The sequence below is a fragment of the Dermochelys coriacea genome, chromosome 6 (genome assembly GCF_009764565.3).
Source record: "Dermochelys coriacea isolate rDerCor1 chromosome 6, rDerCor1.pri.v4, whole genome shotgun sequence".
In the NCBI taxonomy this organism is placed as follows: domain Eukaryota; kingdom Metazoa; phylum Chordata; order Testudines; family Dermochelyidae; genus Dermochelys; species Dermochelys coriacea.
Window position 1 is genome coordinate 42,407,910 of NC_050073.1, and position 13,642 is coordinate 42,421,551.

Below are 13,642 nucleotides of genomic sequence, written 5' to 3' on the forward strand. Positions count from 1 at the left end.
AATAAGAAGCGATGCAATAGGTAAGACAGAGTCCGTGTGGGCAAAAATCACACTGGGGAAGAAAACCTAGTAGAGCCTCCCCTACAATAGTGCTTGGGGTGTGCTAGACCACCGGGATCTAATTTGGATATGGATAGAGCCCTTTTTAATGTTTCTAATAAAGTAAATACTAATGAAAACTGCATGATCATGGGAGACTTTAAACTTCCCAGATATAGACTGGAGGACCAGTGCTAGTAATAATAATAGGGCTCAGATTTTCCTAGATGCGATAGCTGATGGATTCCATCATCAAGTAGTTGCCGAACCGACTAGAGGGGATGCCATTTCAGATTTGGTTTTGGTGAATAGTGAGGACCTCATAGAAGAAATGGTTGTAGGGGATAATCTCAGTTCAAGTGATCATGAGCTAACTCAGTTCAAACTGAACGGAAGGATTAACAAAAATAAATCTGCAACTAGGGTTTTGGGCTGACTTTCAAAAATTAAGGAAATTAGTTAGGGAAGTGGATTGGACTGAAGAACTTATGAATCTAAAGGTAAAGGAGGCCTGGGATTACTTTAAATCAAAGCTGCAGAAGCTATCAGAAGCCTGTATCCCAAGAAAGGGGAAAAAACCCATAGGCAGAAGTTGCAGACCAAGCTGGATGAGCAAGCATCTTAGAGAGGTGATTAAGAAGAAGCAGAAAGTATACAGGGAATGGAAGATGGGAGGGATCAGCAAGGAAAGCTACCTTATTGAGGTCAGAACAAGTAGGGATAAAGTGAGAATTGGACCTTGCAAAGGGAATTAAAACCAATACTAAAAGGTTCTATAGCCATATAAATAAGAAGAAAACAAAGAAAGAAGAATGGGGCCGCTAAACACTGAGGGAGTGGAGGTTAAGGATAATCTAGGGATGGCCCAACATCTAAACAAATACTTTGCCTCAGTCTTTAATAAGGCTAAAGAGGATCTTAGGGATAATGGTAGCATGACAAATGGGAATGAGGATATGGAAGTAGATATTACCATATCTGAGGTAGAAGTGAAACTCAAACGGCTTAATAAGACTAAATCGGGGAGCCCAGATAATCTTCAACCAAGAATATTAAAGGAATTGGCACCTGAAATTGCAAGCTCATTAGCAAGAATTTTTAATGAATCTGTAAACTCAGGAGTTGTACCGTATGATTGGAGAATTGCTAATATAATTCCTATTTTTAAGAAAGGAAAAAAGTGATCCGGGTAACTACAGGCCAGTTAGTTTGACATCTGTAGTATGCAAGGTCCTGGAAAAAATTTTGAAGGAGAAAATAGTTAAGGACATTGAAGTCAATGGTAAATGGAACAAAATACAACATGGTTTTACAAAAGGTAGATCGTGCCAAACCAACCTGATCTCCTTTTTTGAAAAAGTAACAGATTTTTTAGACAAAGGAAACGCAGTGGATCTAATTTACCTAGATTTCAGTAAGGCATTTGATACCGTGCCACATGGGGAATTATTAAATTGGAAAAGATGGGGATCAATATGAACATTGAAAGGTGGATGAGGAATTGGTTAAAGGGGAGACTACAACGGGTCCTACTGAAAGGCGAACTGTCAGGCTGGAGGGAGGTTACTAGTGGAGTTCCTCAGGGATCAGTTTTGGGACAAATCTTATTTAATCTTTTTATTACTGACCTCGGCACAAAAAGTGCGAGTGTGTTAATAAAGTTTGCAGATGATACAAAGCTGGGAGGTATTGCCAATTCAGAGAAGGATCGGGATATCATACAGGAGGATCTGGATGACCTTGTAAACTGGAGTAATAGTAATAGGATGAAATTTAATAGTGAGAAGTGCAGGGTTATACATTTAGGGATTAATAACAAGAATTTTAGTTATAAGCTGGGGACGCATCAATTAGAAGTAACGGAGGAGGAGAAGGACCTTGGAGTATTGGTTAATCATAGGACAACTATGAACTGCCAATGTGATATGGCTGTGAAAAAAGTTAATGCGGTCTTGGGATGAATCAGGAGAGGTATTTCTAGTAAGGATAAGGAGGTTTTAGTACCATTATACAAGGCACTAGTGAGACCTCACCTGGAATACTGTGTGCAGTTCTGGTCTCCCATGTTTAAAAAGGATGAATTCAAACTGGAGCTGGTACAGAGAAGGGCTACATAGGATGATCCGAGGAATGGAAAACTTGTCTTATGAAAGGAGACTTAAGGAGCTTGGCTTGTTTAGCCTAACTAAAAGAAGGTTGAGGGGAGATATGATTGCTCTCTATAAATATATCAGAGGGATAAATACAGGAGAGGGAGAGGAATTATTTCAGCTCAGCACCAATGTGGACACAAGAACAAATGGGTATAAACTGGCCACCAGGAAGTTTAGACTTGAAATCAGACGAAGGTTTTTAACCATCAGAGGAGTGAAGTTTTGGAATAGCCTTCCAAGGGAAGCAGTGGGGGCAAAAGATCTATCTGGCTTTAAAATTAAACTCAATAAATTTATGGAGGAGATGGTATGATGGGATAATGTGATTTTGGTAATTAATTGATCTTTAAATATTCATGGTAAATAGGCCTAATCCCCTGAGATGGGATATTAGATGGATGGGATCTGAGTTACCCAGGAAAGAATTTTCTGTAGTATCTGGCTGGTGAATCTTGCCCATATGCTCAGGGTTTAGCTGATCGCCATATTTGGGGTCAGGAAGGAATGTTCCTCCAGGGCAGATTGGAAGAGGCCCTGGAGGTTTTTCGCCTTCCTCTGTAGCATGTGGCACGGGTCACTTGAGGGAGGCTTCTCTGCTCCTTGAAGTCTTTAAACCACGATTTGAGGACTTCAATAGCTCAGACATAGGTGAGGTTTTTTGTAGGAGTGGGTGGGTGAGATTCTGTGGCCCGCATTGTGCAGGAGGTCAGACTAGATGATCAGAATGGTCCCTTCTGACCTTAGTATCTATGAATCTATGTTGAGCCGGGCTGGGAGGCTCACTACCATGAGCTGCGTAGACATGCCCTTAGAGTGGGGGTAAATGTACTTTGCACCAGTCTTACATAATTTGTCAATTAAGTCTTTTTCCCACCAAAAAAGTATGCAGAGCTACTTAAAACACAGAACAGAGACATCAATAGCAGTTGGGGAACTGGGATTTGCCTATACTACAAAATGCAGACGAGGATTTTTTATTTTTTTTAAGAAAATGTGTCTGGCAAGGCAGAGGGAAGGACAGACACAAAAGGAAGTTTTCCCCTAAATTTCCCAAGCAGCAATTAAGCATTATAGTGGAATCTGAATCATGGATCCGAGTGCAAGGTGCAAGACAGTCAGAGGCAGAAAGAAGCAAAATTAAAAAAAAAAAAAAAGTCAGACATACACATGGTACCCCTACAACATTAATTATTAATTAAAAAATTAACTGAGGATGGTGTTGTGCAAGATCTAACCTTTTGTTGTTCATGTAAGAGGCAAAACAAAAGGCAGAAGTATTTAGGTTTTCTAAATGGAAGAGCAAACTTTGATAAGAAGACCCTTAAATGTTCACCTAAAAACTGCAATATCAAGAAGATTCTGGAGAGATGATATTATTTTTTGGGTACTCAATAAGAGCACCGATAATATAAAGGAGCTATTTGCTGCTGCAGGCAGTTTGCAAGCTAGAACAGCACTAGGACAAGCATTGTCGATGAAGTTACATTTAGGAAGTTAAATGTTTCATAATTGCCATCTGCTGTCAAAGCACAAAGTCATTTAAATGGATTTCTTTCTCCTCTTTACATAAGCAGCATGGAAGAGGCTAAGGTTTCAGAAGTGGGGGGTGGACCACCTACAGAAATAATAAAGTGGCAGAAAAAAATACACACGCACAGGGTTTATCACAGAATCTTAAAGGACTGAGTGCAAGAGAAGCAGCTATAATAGGAAATGCATCACTTTCTGCAATTATTCTTTATAATCCCTCATAGCCACAGAGCTAATCACCTACCACACAATGTTTTGTTTGTTAATAAAGGACAATGTCCCGGATCTTTCCAGAGCCATCAGATTAAATTCGATTATGTATTGTAACTGTATGAGTCGACTGGCACAACGTGTTCCAAGACAAAGTCATTTCTCGCTTGGCAGGCTTTATAGTAATGGTTACTTCAGGGAATGAAAACAGGTGTTGCTGCTGGCCTTGGAGATGATCCTCCTATTTTGGTGTCAAGCCACTCACTAACAACATCCAAAATTGCCCAATTAAGATTCAGTCTCAGAAGTTTCACTGTACCAGCAAGTGCAGCCATTTCTTTATAGTGTAGATTTGTTATTCTGTTAGAGTGCCCATGGATGGCATCTTTCTGCCTTCTCTGGTGAAGTGGGAATATACCACTAGACAAATTCTGAGCCTGGTTCTTATCTCACTTAAACCAGTGAGAATCAGAAACAACTCCACTGTACTCAATGGAGTTAAACTGAGATGAGTCGAGTATCAGGCCCAATCTATGTAGATGTTTAAAAACATGGGCTGGTGTAGACTGCTCCATTGACTTCAGGGAAGCTGCATCAATTCACACCACCAGAGAATTTGACTACATATTCACTTGCCCAAATGTTGCCCGCATTCAAAAGTTGACTAAGCAAGCGCATAAAAGGCAAAAAGTGAACAAACTCAAAGAATATTACTGGCTTTATTCTAAAGTACTAATGCTCTTGAAAATAGTTCCCTCAATATCAAATTACTGTCTTTTCTTCCTTTCTCTTTAGAAGATGGATGAAAGCCTCTCTCAACTGCAATGACAAAGAGAGGATACTTGTTCCTGAAATAAATGTGCTCTGTGTTACATCCAGTGTATGTTCTGCCAGTTGTAGAGACAAATAAATGGGAATATATAAGACTGGGTAAACAGCACGCCCCATATTTCTTCACTGAGGGAGGGGGCAGAGTAAGGATAGTAAATGAAGGAAATTTTTGACATCTCACCTTGGATTCTAAACATAATAGTGTAAATTGATCCTTATTGTAACTCCACAGAAATCAATGGAGTTGCATCAGGGACAAATTTTGACCATTTTAGAGGCTTTTGCTGCATTTTCTTTTTTTACCTTCTGAATAAGAGCCAACAGCTTGTTAACATGGTGAAATAATGCTCTTCCCGATCAGTGTTTCTGTGAAAGGCACAAAAGCTGGAGCCTGGCCAGGGTAGCAGCCATCTGGGTCGCTGTAGGGAGCCCTGGACTCTCCATCTGACTTGGGTGGGGGGCCCCCAAGAGCAGCCCCTGTCCCATGCCCCCATGAGGGCAGGTGGAGGGTTCAGGGCTCCCCATAGCGGCCCAGGAGGCCGTTATCCTGGCCAGCCTCCAGCTTCTGGCCTGGACAGGGGGTGGTGCCGGGGGGGGGGGGGGGGGGAGACACGGGCGGAGCCACAGGGGGCAGCCCTCATGGCCCACTCACTGTTATGAAGGATCCGGAGCCGCTGGCTGCAGTCAGAAGCCAGGTGTCAGAGCCAAGCATCAGAGCTCAGGATGAGAACCGGAGTCAGAGCCAGATGCTAGGGCCAACGGTCAGACCCAAAGTCAGAAGTCAGGAATCAGAGCCCAGGGTGAGAACCAGGCTACCTGGAGTGAGGTAAGGCAGGAGCAAGGCTGGGTCTAATGCGGAACAAGGCAGGATCAGGGCTGGAAACAAACAGGTACAGGAGCTATCATGGTCATGGGTGAATGCTTTGAGCAGCTGCTGAACTGCTGATGGCCTGCAGACCCTTCCAATCAATCAGGCAGCCTGCTACAGACCAGCTGTGCTCATTAGGTTGCCCAGAGAATGATTCTGTTGCAGGCCTTGATTCTTGACAGCATCTAAGTTTCCTGGAGGAAATGCAGTACACAGAAAAACCAAGATAGGCCTCAGCACTTATTTCTCCTGAACAAAACTGGTGGTCAATAAGCAAGTCTAGAAATACTGACAGACGTCTCCCTATAGAGATTGACCATCATCATAACCAGCCCTGCCTCTCTGACATGTCAGTGTGATGCTGAATCGGAAAGGATCTTCTTTTGTGTATTCCAATTTACTGCTCTAGTCAGCCTTTTATCACCTTTTTGATAATCTTAATCAGGAACAAGAGACTTGAGAGTGTGTTCTGGATGGAAAATACTGAGTGATGGTGGCTTGTATTTTTAAGGAATGATGATCTATATATTTTTAAGAAGATGATCAGATGCAGGATGTGATTTGACAGATGGGATGCTCAGATATGTATATGAAGGAAACACACTGCTTGAGGAATAGCAGAGAGTGAACTGTTAGGAGAGCCTGGCTAAAGTTACTATTATTTGTTAGCATGGAAATTACTGCTGCACCTATTTTTATAATTAGAGCATCTGAACATCATTATGTTTTACAGATGCATCATCAGTCGCCTATTCAAATTCTAATGTCAGAGAGCAAAATACCAAATTATGTTGCTAAATGCAAAATGAGTTTTAGGCACACAAGAAGTTGGACATTTTAAAATCATTACAAGGCCTTTGGAGATGGACATTATTATTCTACAATCAACTCAATGTGTTTTACAATTCCTCTGTTAGCATATGGTACTCTTATGTACCTCACACAAGGGTCTTGTTAAGAGGGGATAATGCCTGCCTGAATGAAGGTTATTGCTTGATCATTATCCTTTTCTCATCATAATCACACTTAAGCTTTCACCAGGCACTTGACACAACTCATTTTAGTTCAAGATCATAGGAATAAGACGCTCAGCAGTATACTGTAACCTGGAAACAACTGCTATGGATGCAATGACCAAAGGAAATGGAATAGACAATACCAAAGAAAAAAAAAATCTGTGACAAAAATGTGTAAACACCTGAAATAGATGGGGAGGGGGGAAAAAGAGAGAGAGATTATAAACAGGATTGATTGGGTTCATCCATCAGCTACTTAGGAGAATCAGCTTCATGTAATCACCATTTTTACTGATGCATAGACCCTAACCTCTAATTGCCACATGATCACAAGTTTCATTCAAAAATGCTACTGATCTTAGGATGCATTCAATAAAATGGCAGAAGGAAACCTCTGCAGTTCTGAAAAACAGCTGACTGAAAATGGTCTAAAGGGTTTGGATTCTTTTAAACGCCTTTGCAGAGACAACAAATGCCTTCAATTCTGCCTTCTATGGTGCTGCCATCTGAAACTGGACACTAATGTAGTTTGGATTAAAGCTGCCTACAAATAGTATCCACTACTGATCTTTGTGAACATAATGCTTGGTCAGTGTTCAGAGGATCTCAATGTGGATTACTTTTTTAACCTCTTATATAGAGCTCTGAAAGTCCCCATCATACTCAGGAAAATGAAGAAATGAAGCAGATTTAAGATAGTAACTCTAGTGCATCCCAACACTCTCATTTTAGAAATCTGAGGGCACAAAAATGTGACTGCCTTGGATTGAGTTTTACCGTGCTCCAAATCCAAATACTTGAATCTGAGAGAATGAAATGTTGCTCATTTGTACACTTGTATCCTCTATCCTTAAAACAAAGGGAATAGTCAATTAAATAACTTTAATAAACCCTTTTCCCCCTATCGGAGTACTTTATATTAACCTAGTCTGAAAAGTTTAATGATAAAAGCCTCCACTGTGACATTTTGTTCATTAAAGCTGTATGTGTCTTTTTGTCCTATAGTTCTTCTATATGCCAGGGGGGTATATCAAACTGCCTGGCGTTTAGCCTTTATTACACTCAAAGGTATCTGTGCACCTGCAACTAGGCAAATATCTATCTCAATACAATTTTCTTTTCTTGTGTAATCATAAAAAAAGATAACCCTAAAGTCTGAATGGCACAAAAAGGCAGCTTCCAAATATAACTGCTTGTTTTCAAGAGTATGTGGTAGAAAGACTAGCTTCAGCATATTCTAGACTCCTATCACAGATGTCTGAACATCCATTTCCTCCACTGTTGGTGCAACTGCCCACTGTCTGTCAATGTGACAAGCTCTCACCAGGTCATATTAAACCAATAAGGTGATGGTGCATTGAAGAGAGAAAAAGTGACACCACCACACTTATTCAAAAGGACCCACTCACTCTTAGTCCATCTGGGTGGAACAGGAGTCTGCATCCTGCAAACTTATCTGGAAAACACAAACTGTTGGTGAATTTGTGTAGCTCTGCTTTGGATGAGGCCCTACGGTTATAGTGGAGATGGCACTCTAGATTGTTTCCTCAGTGTGCAGAATGCCCACCTAAATACCTCTGGCTAAAAAGAAAAATGCTCATGCCACTGTAACAACCACCACCAGCATAGATCACAATCATTCAAACCTGGGACCTGCAGCACAGTTCAGACCCCCTGAGGTAAAGTAATGACTACTTTAGCCGATCGCAGTGCTAGGCTGTTATCCTCTGATGGACCAACTGCTAATAGTGGACTTGACACACACTGTGTTAGTGTGGAATATACCACCAGGTCACAAATAGTATCTGGGATATTCTGAGTAGAACTGATCGAAATGCAGAAAATATTTTCAAGATGGGGGGAACCCTGGAACCATACAGCAGAGTTTCAGAAGCAGATTGTTCAGGTCGGACAGACAACTCTGTTCTGCAGAAACACTCAGGATGCACCCCTACCTCAGACCTCTTGTGAGGCAGGGGGATTTCAACTCTCTTATCTCGCTCAGAAAAAGATGCTTGTTCTTGGATAGGAAGATGATAGGCAAAAAATTACAGATAAGATACTGCTGGATCCACCCCTCTGCTCCTCTCACCCTGATCACTCTAGCAGCCATATTCATCATTCCAGCGTGCTCCCTTGCAGGGAAGCATAGTGTTGCAGATGAGCCCTTAATTGGCTGTGTGGACTTGTTGATACCCTGGGCTAGAGGACTTAAATACTAAAGAGCACCTCCTTGTGGAAGTCTCATTTGTTAGTGGAAAAGCCAACACAGAACATAAACAAAATGTTCACATCAACATCCCATTCTTAGTCCCGGTCCCACACCTGAATCCAGTGTTCACTTCTACCCAGGCTCTTTCTCCAGGGTTCTCTTGGTTCCAATCTCTTCCCCTGGTATTGGGCCTCTTGCCTCTAGCAAAGTAACATCCTACTCTGGAGTCTGGGGAGATTGGTCCATTACAACTCTTCTCCAGGATAATGGGTGATCCTTCCCAAGCTGGGCTTCAGGCCAGCATCAGGGGGACCCCTGGCGGAGACCAGGCCCTCCTGGATGCCTGCTGGTTGCAGTTCTCCCCTCCCCAGCAGCAACTCTTACATACTCCCCATCTTGGTAGGTTTCCTAAAGACCTCACCTTTCTAGGCTCCCTGCTCAACCTTCTGGCTCAGGCTCCTCTTGGGATCTCCCTTCCATAGAAGCCTCCTGTCTTCCTTTGGAGTTCCCTCCAACTAATCTTGGGTCACTTATCAGGTCTAGGTGCTTCTTTACTAATAAACCACCTAGGGCAGTCAATCACCCTCATGTGGGACCTTCATAAAGCAGTCGGGCAGATTAGGATCTAATTCCCCAAAAAAAGCAGCTGTCCCATGACACCATACAGTGATTGTGTCTACAATACAGCAGACAGCTGAAACTGCTGTGGGGGAAGAGTCAAATTAATTAGTGTCAGGGAAACACATCCTCCCCCTTAAGTGGGCTGAATGTCTCCTGGGAAGTTGCCCCTCCCCTCATTTTTGTGATAACCTTCCCCCGAATCCAGATGGCTGCAGAAAGCCTGAGAGTAGAAGATGTTAGCCACTCCCCAATAGCATCTGTCATAAATGACAGCACTGCCTGCAGCCCAGCCAAACAGAGGAAGAAAACCAATCTGGCCCTTTAGTGGGACAGAGGTCAGTTTGATGGCTAGTGTGGCCCCTCTGGTGGCTCTGGCAGCCACTAATTTGCAACACCAACACACTACTTAGAGATCCATTCCAAAATTCCAGCAGAATGGCTATAAAACTTTCATCAATTAGTTGAGAAAGTTGTCTTCAGTCTAAATTACAGGGAACTCCAACAGTATGCCATAAAACAAGCAAATTGAATAACTCAGAATGCTCGGGAGGGCTCCTGGGGGATATACACAGCCTGCTTCTAGCCAACCCTGACATTTCAGCCCTGTCGAATTTCTGCCTTAAAGAGTTTCAAACTGTCATCCCTTCTATTCCAATAGCTGACAAGGTCCAGCCATTGTGTTTCAACAGCTGGTTATTGCCAGTGCATTAATGCTTCAGATGGACAACAATTGTCAGTCCATTGTACATAGAACACCTGCACTCAGTGGGAAGCCTCAAGATGGCATGTAGCTCCTCTTCTTTCACAGTGCTTAAATCAGTGGGAGCTGTGCGGAGTTTTAACTTCCTTCTTTTTCTTTTTCCTTCACACTGCAATCCAAAGGACAAAGTCCGGGCCAGACCCAATGACCACTGTAACCCATAAGAGTCTTTCCATTGATTTCAATGACCTTTGGATCAGGCCCTCTGTACAGAAAACCAAATTCCATCATCGGCCAGATTCACTGGTTCTTTTTACTCTACACAAACAAAATGTATGCATACACCTTATAGATGCTGCACGCCTGCTAATTCAGAGGCAAGTGAAATGAGCCACACTCTGAATATTCTGGGCATATTGCACACAGCTTAAGTGATTAAATATATAAATATTAATGAAGCTGTGACTTTTGCCCTAAAACGTAAAGGTTAATGGCTATATTTGCCATTTTTCCATTTCTTAAATACTGTACAACCCAGAATCTAATATGCATATATACAAGTTGGAGTGAGTCACCAAAAATGCTACACTAAGTAACTGATCCTTCAGTTTTGCAATTAGGGTCAAAAGTCCCTTGCACAAATTCCTTTTTCCTAATTAGATTTCAATGTTTATTTAATTAGTTTGTTACTTGTAAAAGCTGGTACAATCCTTTATACTAGCTCTCTTGTAGCTTCTTTCATATTTATCCTGGGGTGGATGGTTAGTGGGCTGTACTGTACAGTGGCCCACAATTGTGGTCTGTGGACTAGTGGTGCAGAAAGCATTTCCAGGTGGATTTCACAGCTGCTTTGCTCATTATGGTGGAGAATGTGCAACACATGCAGCAGTAACATTCAATTGATACCTTAATACATTTCTATTGTGCATACAAGAGTTTTCTAGCAGAGTCCCCTTGCATGCCACACTTGCAACTAAAGGGCCAAATTCAGATCTTATTTAATAAGTTTTACGTTAGCAGTGGAGCTAACTCCTGCAATTTTATTGCAAGTCTTGCAATACTTAGTACTTGTTTTTCTAAAGGCCCAATTCCTAGAGTCATGTGCTAACATAAGAATCTCATCTTTCATTCTAAAAAAAAATAAATAAAAAAATAAAGCAAGTTGGTAGCCCTAATGATTGGGAAGAAAAGCTTTAAAACATGACTCCTACAGGGCCAAATCCCTGAGGCAACTAAAAAGAATCTAAAATATACTATATTCTTAAAAAACTCATGTCTTGTTTGCTTGTCTCGTAACTTTAGGACACTTGGTTGGCAATTGGTTTAACTCCATTGATTTAAATGAATTTACTCCTGATTCAGAACCAGGTTTGAAGCCTCAGAACTAGTTGTGAAGCCTGTCATCAAGTCCCCTTTTTTGTCAGGTATAAATTCAGCCATAATCAAATTGTTTGACAATGGTGGGATGCCAAATTTCAACATGATCGGGCAAGAGAATCACAGGACGTGAAGGAAGAGTTGGTATGAACAAATGGAAAGTGCTACATACAGCAAGGGGAAATAAATAGGAGAAAGTGGGTGGGACATAAGCAAGCAGCTTCACTCTTCACATTAAAGTGAGTTTTTCATCTTTCCTCCTTAATATTGACTTAATATCACTCTTGTAGGTTACCAAGTACTACAACTATAGTAGAAAGGTGTGGAATCAAATCGGAGAGGGAGGAGTTCTCTTTGAGAGCTCTATCAAAAAAAGAGATAAATAGACAAGAAATTGAGAATCCCCTGCTAGAGAGCTTCATTTTGCCTCTTATCTTTAAACCTTATTGTCCCCTTCCTGTACCTCCTTCCCACCCCCAAACACAATTTAAATTCCCTGACCCCCTTTTGCATTCTCTGCATATAATCAAACCTATTTACTATTTGATTGTTCATATACCCATTTCCCCACTTCCATTACTATTCTCTTTCTTGTACAGATGTTTCATAGAAGTATCATAGAAGATTAGGGTTGGAAGAGACTTCAGGAGGCCATCTAGTCCAACCCCCTGCTCAAAGCAGGAACAACCCTAACTAAGTCAACCCAGCTGGAGTTTTATCAAGCCAGGACTTTAAAACCTCTACGGATGGAGATTCCATCACCTTCCTAGGCAGAGCTGTCCCTAGGGTATGGTGAATGGGGACGACTCCCACGGGCCCTGCGCTTCGTGAGGAAGGGAGGAGGCGGGGCAGGGCGGTGGGTGCGGGGGCAAGGAGGAGCCCCCCTACAAACTTCCCCCTCCCCCCAGCGCCTCCTGCCCACCGGCAGGCCCCGCCAATCAGCACCTCTCTCTCCCTCCCAGCACTTACCGCTGATTAGCTGTTTCTCAGTGTCTGGAGGCACGGGGGGGAGCGGGAGGGGAGAAGAGCAAGGGCACAGCACAATTGTGGAGGGGGTAGAACTAGGTGGGGCGGGGATGGGAAGAAGCGGAGTTGGGCCTTGGGGCAAGGGGTAGAGTGCGGGCAGGGCCTGGGCGGAGCATCCCTGTCAGATAGAAACTCGGCACCTATGTCCCAGGCCCCGCATCCCCTTAGGGATGGCCCTGTCCTTATGTAACTTTGCTTCATCACTCTCCTAGTGAAATAGTTTCTCCTAATATCCAACCTTGACCTCCCCCACTACAACTTGAGACCCTTGCTACTTGTTCTGTCATCTGCCACCACTGAGAACAACCTAGCTCCATCCTCTTTGGAACCCCCCTTCAGGTAATTGAAGGGTGCTATCAAATCCCCCCTTACTCTTCTCTTCTGCAGATTAAATAACCCCGGTTCCCTTAGCCTCTCCTCATAAGTCATGTGCCCCAGCTCCCGAATCGTTCTCGTTGGACTCTCTCCAATTTATCCACATCCTTTCCGTAATGGGGGGCCCAAAACTGGATGCAATATTCCAGATGTGGTCTCACCAGTGCCCAATGGAGGGGAATAATCACTTCCCTCAATCTGCTGGCAACTCTCCCACTAATGCAGCCAATATGCCATTAGCCTTCTTGGTAACAAGGGCAAACCATTGACTCATATCCAGCTTTTGTCCACTGTAATCCCCAGGTCCTTTTCTGCAGAACTGCCGCTTAGCCAGTCGGTCCCCTGCCTGCAGGGGTGGGATTCTTCTGTCCTAAGTGTAGGACTCTGCACTTGTCCTTGTTGAATCTCATCAGATTTCTTATGGTCCAATCTTCCACTTTGTCTAGGTCATTCTGGACCCTATCCCTACCCTCCAGCGTATCTACCTCTCCCCCCAGCTTAGTGTTTTCCGCAAAATTGATAAGGGTGCAATCCATCCTATCATCCATATCAGATGAAGATGTTGAACAAAACCAGCCCCTGGATCAATCCTTGGGGCACTCTGCTTGATACTGGCTGCCAACTAGACATCGAGCTGTTGATCACTACCCGTTTTGCCCAATGACCTAGCCAACTTTCTATCCA

The 13,642-nt window shown here is 42.9% G+C and overlaps 1 protein-coding gene across 11 annotated transcripts in view; it reads right to left on the reverse strand.

Moving 5' to 3' along the window:
* The window catches only part of NELL1 (neural EGFL like 1), a 411,949-nt gene that overhangs the window by 360,106 nt on the left and 38,201 nt on the right, over nucleotides 1-13,642 (reverse strand). Inside the window, exon 1 of one of the 11 annotated variants that reach the window (XM_043516477.1) lies at nucleotides 9,281-9,363. The exons of the other annotated variants lie outside the window; for them this stretch is intronic. The gene's annotated coding sequence lies outside the window, so the exon portion shown is untranslated. Of the gene's footprint in view, nucleotides 1-9,280; nucleotides 9,364-13,642 lie in introns of those variants that run through there. 11 annotated transcript variants of the gene reach the window in all.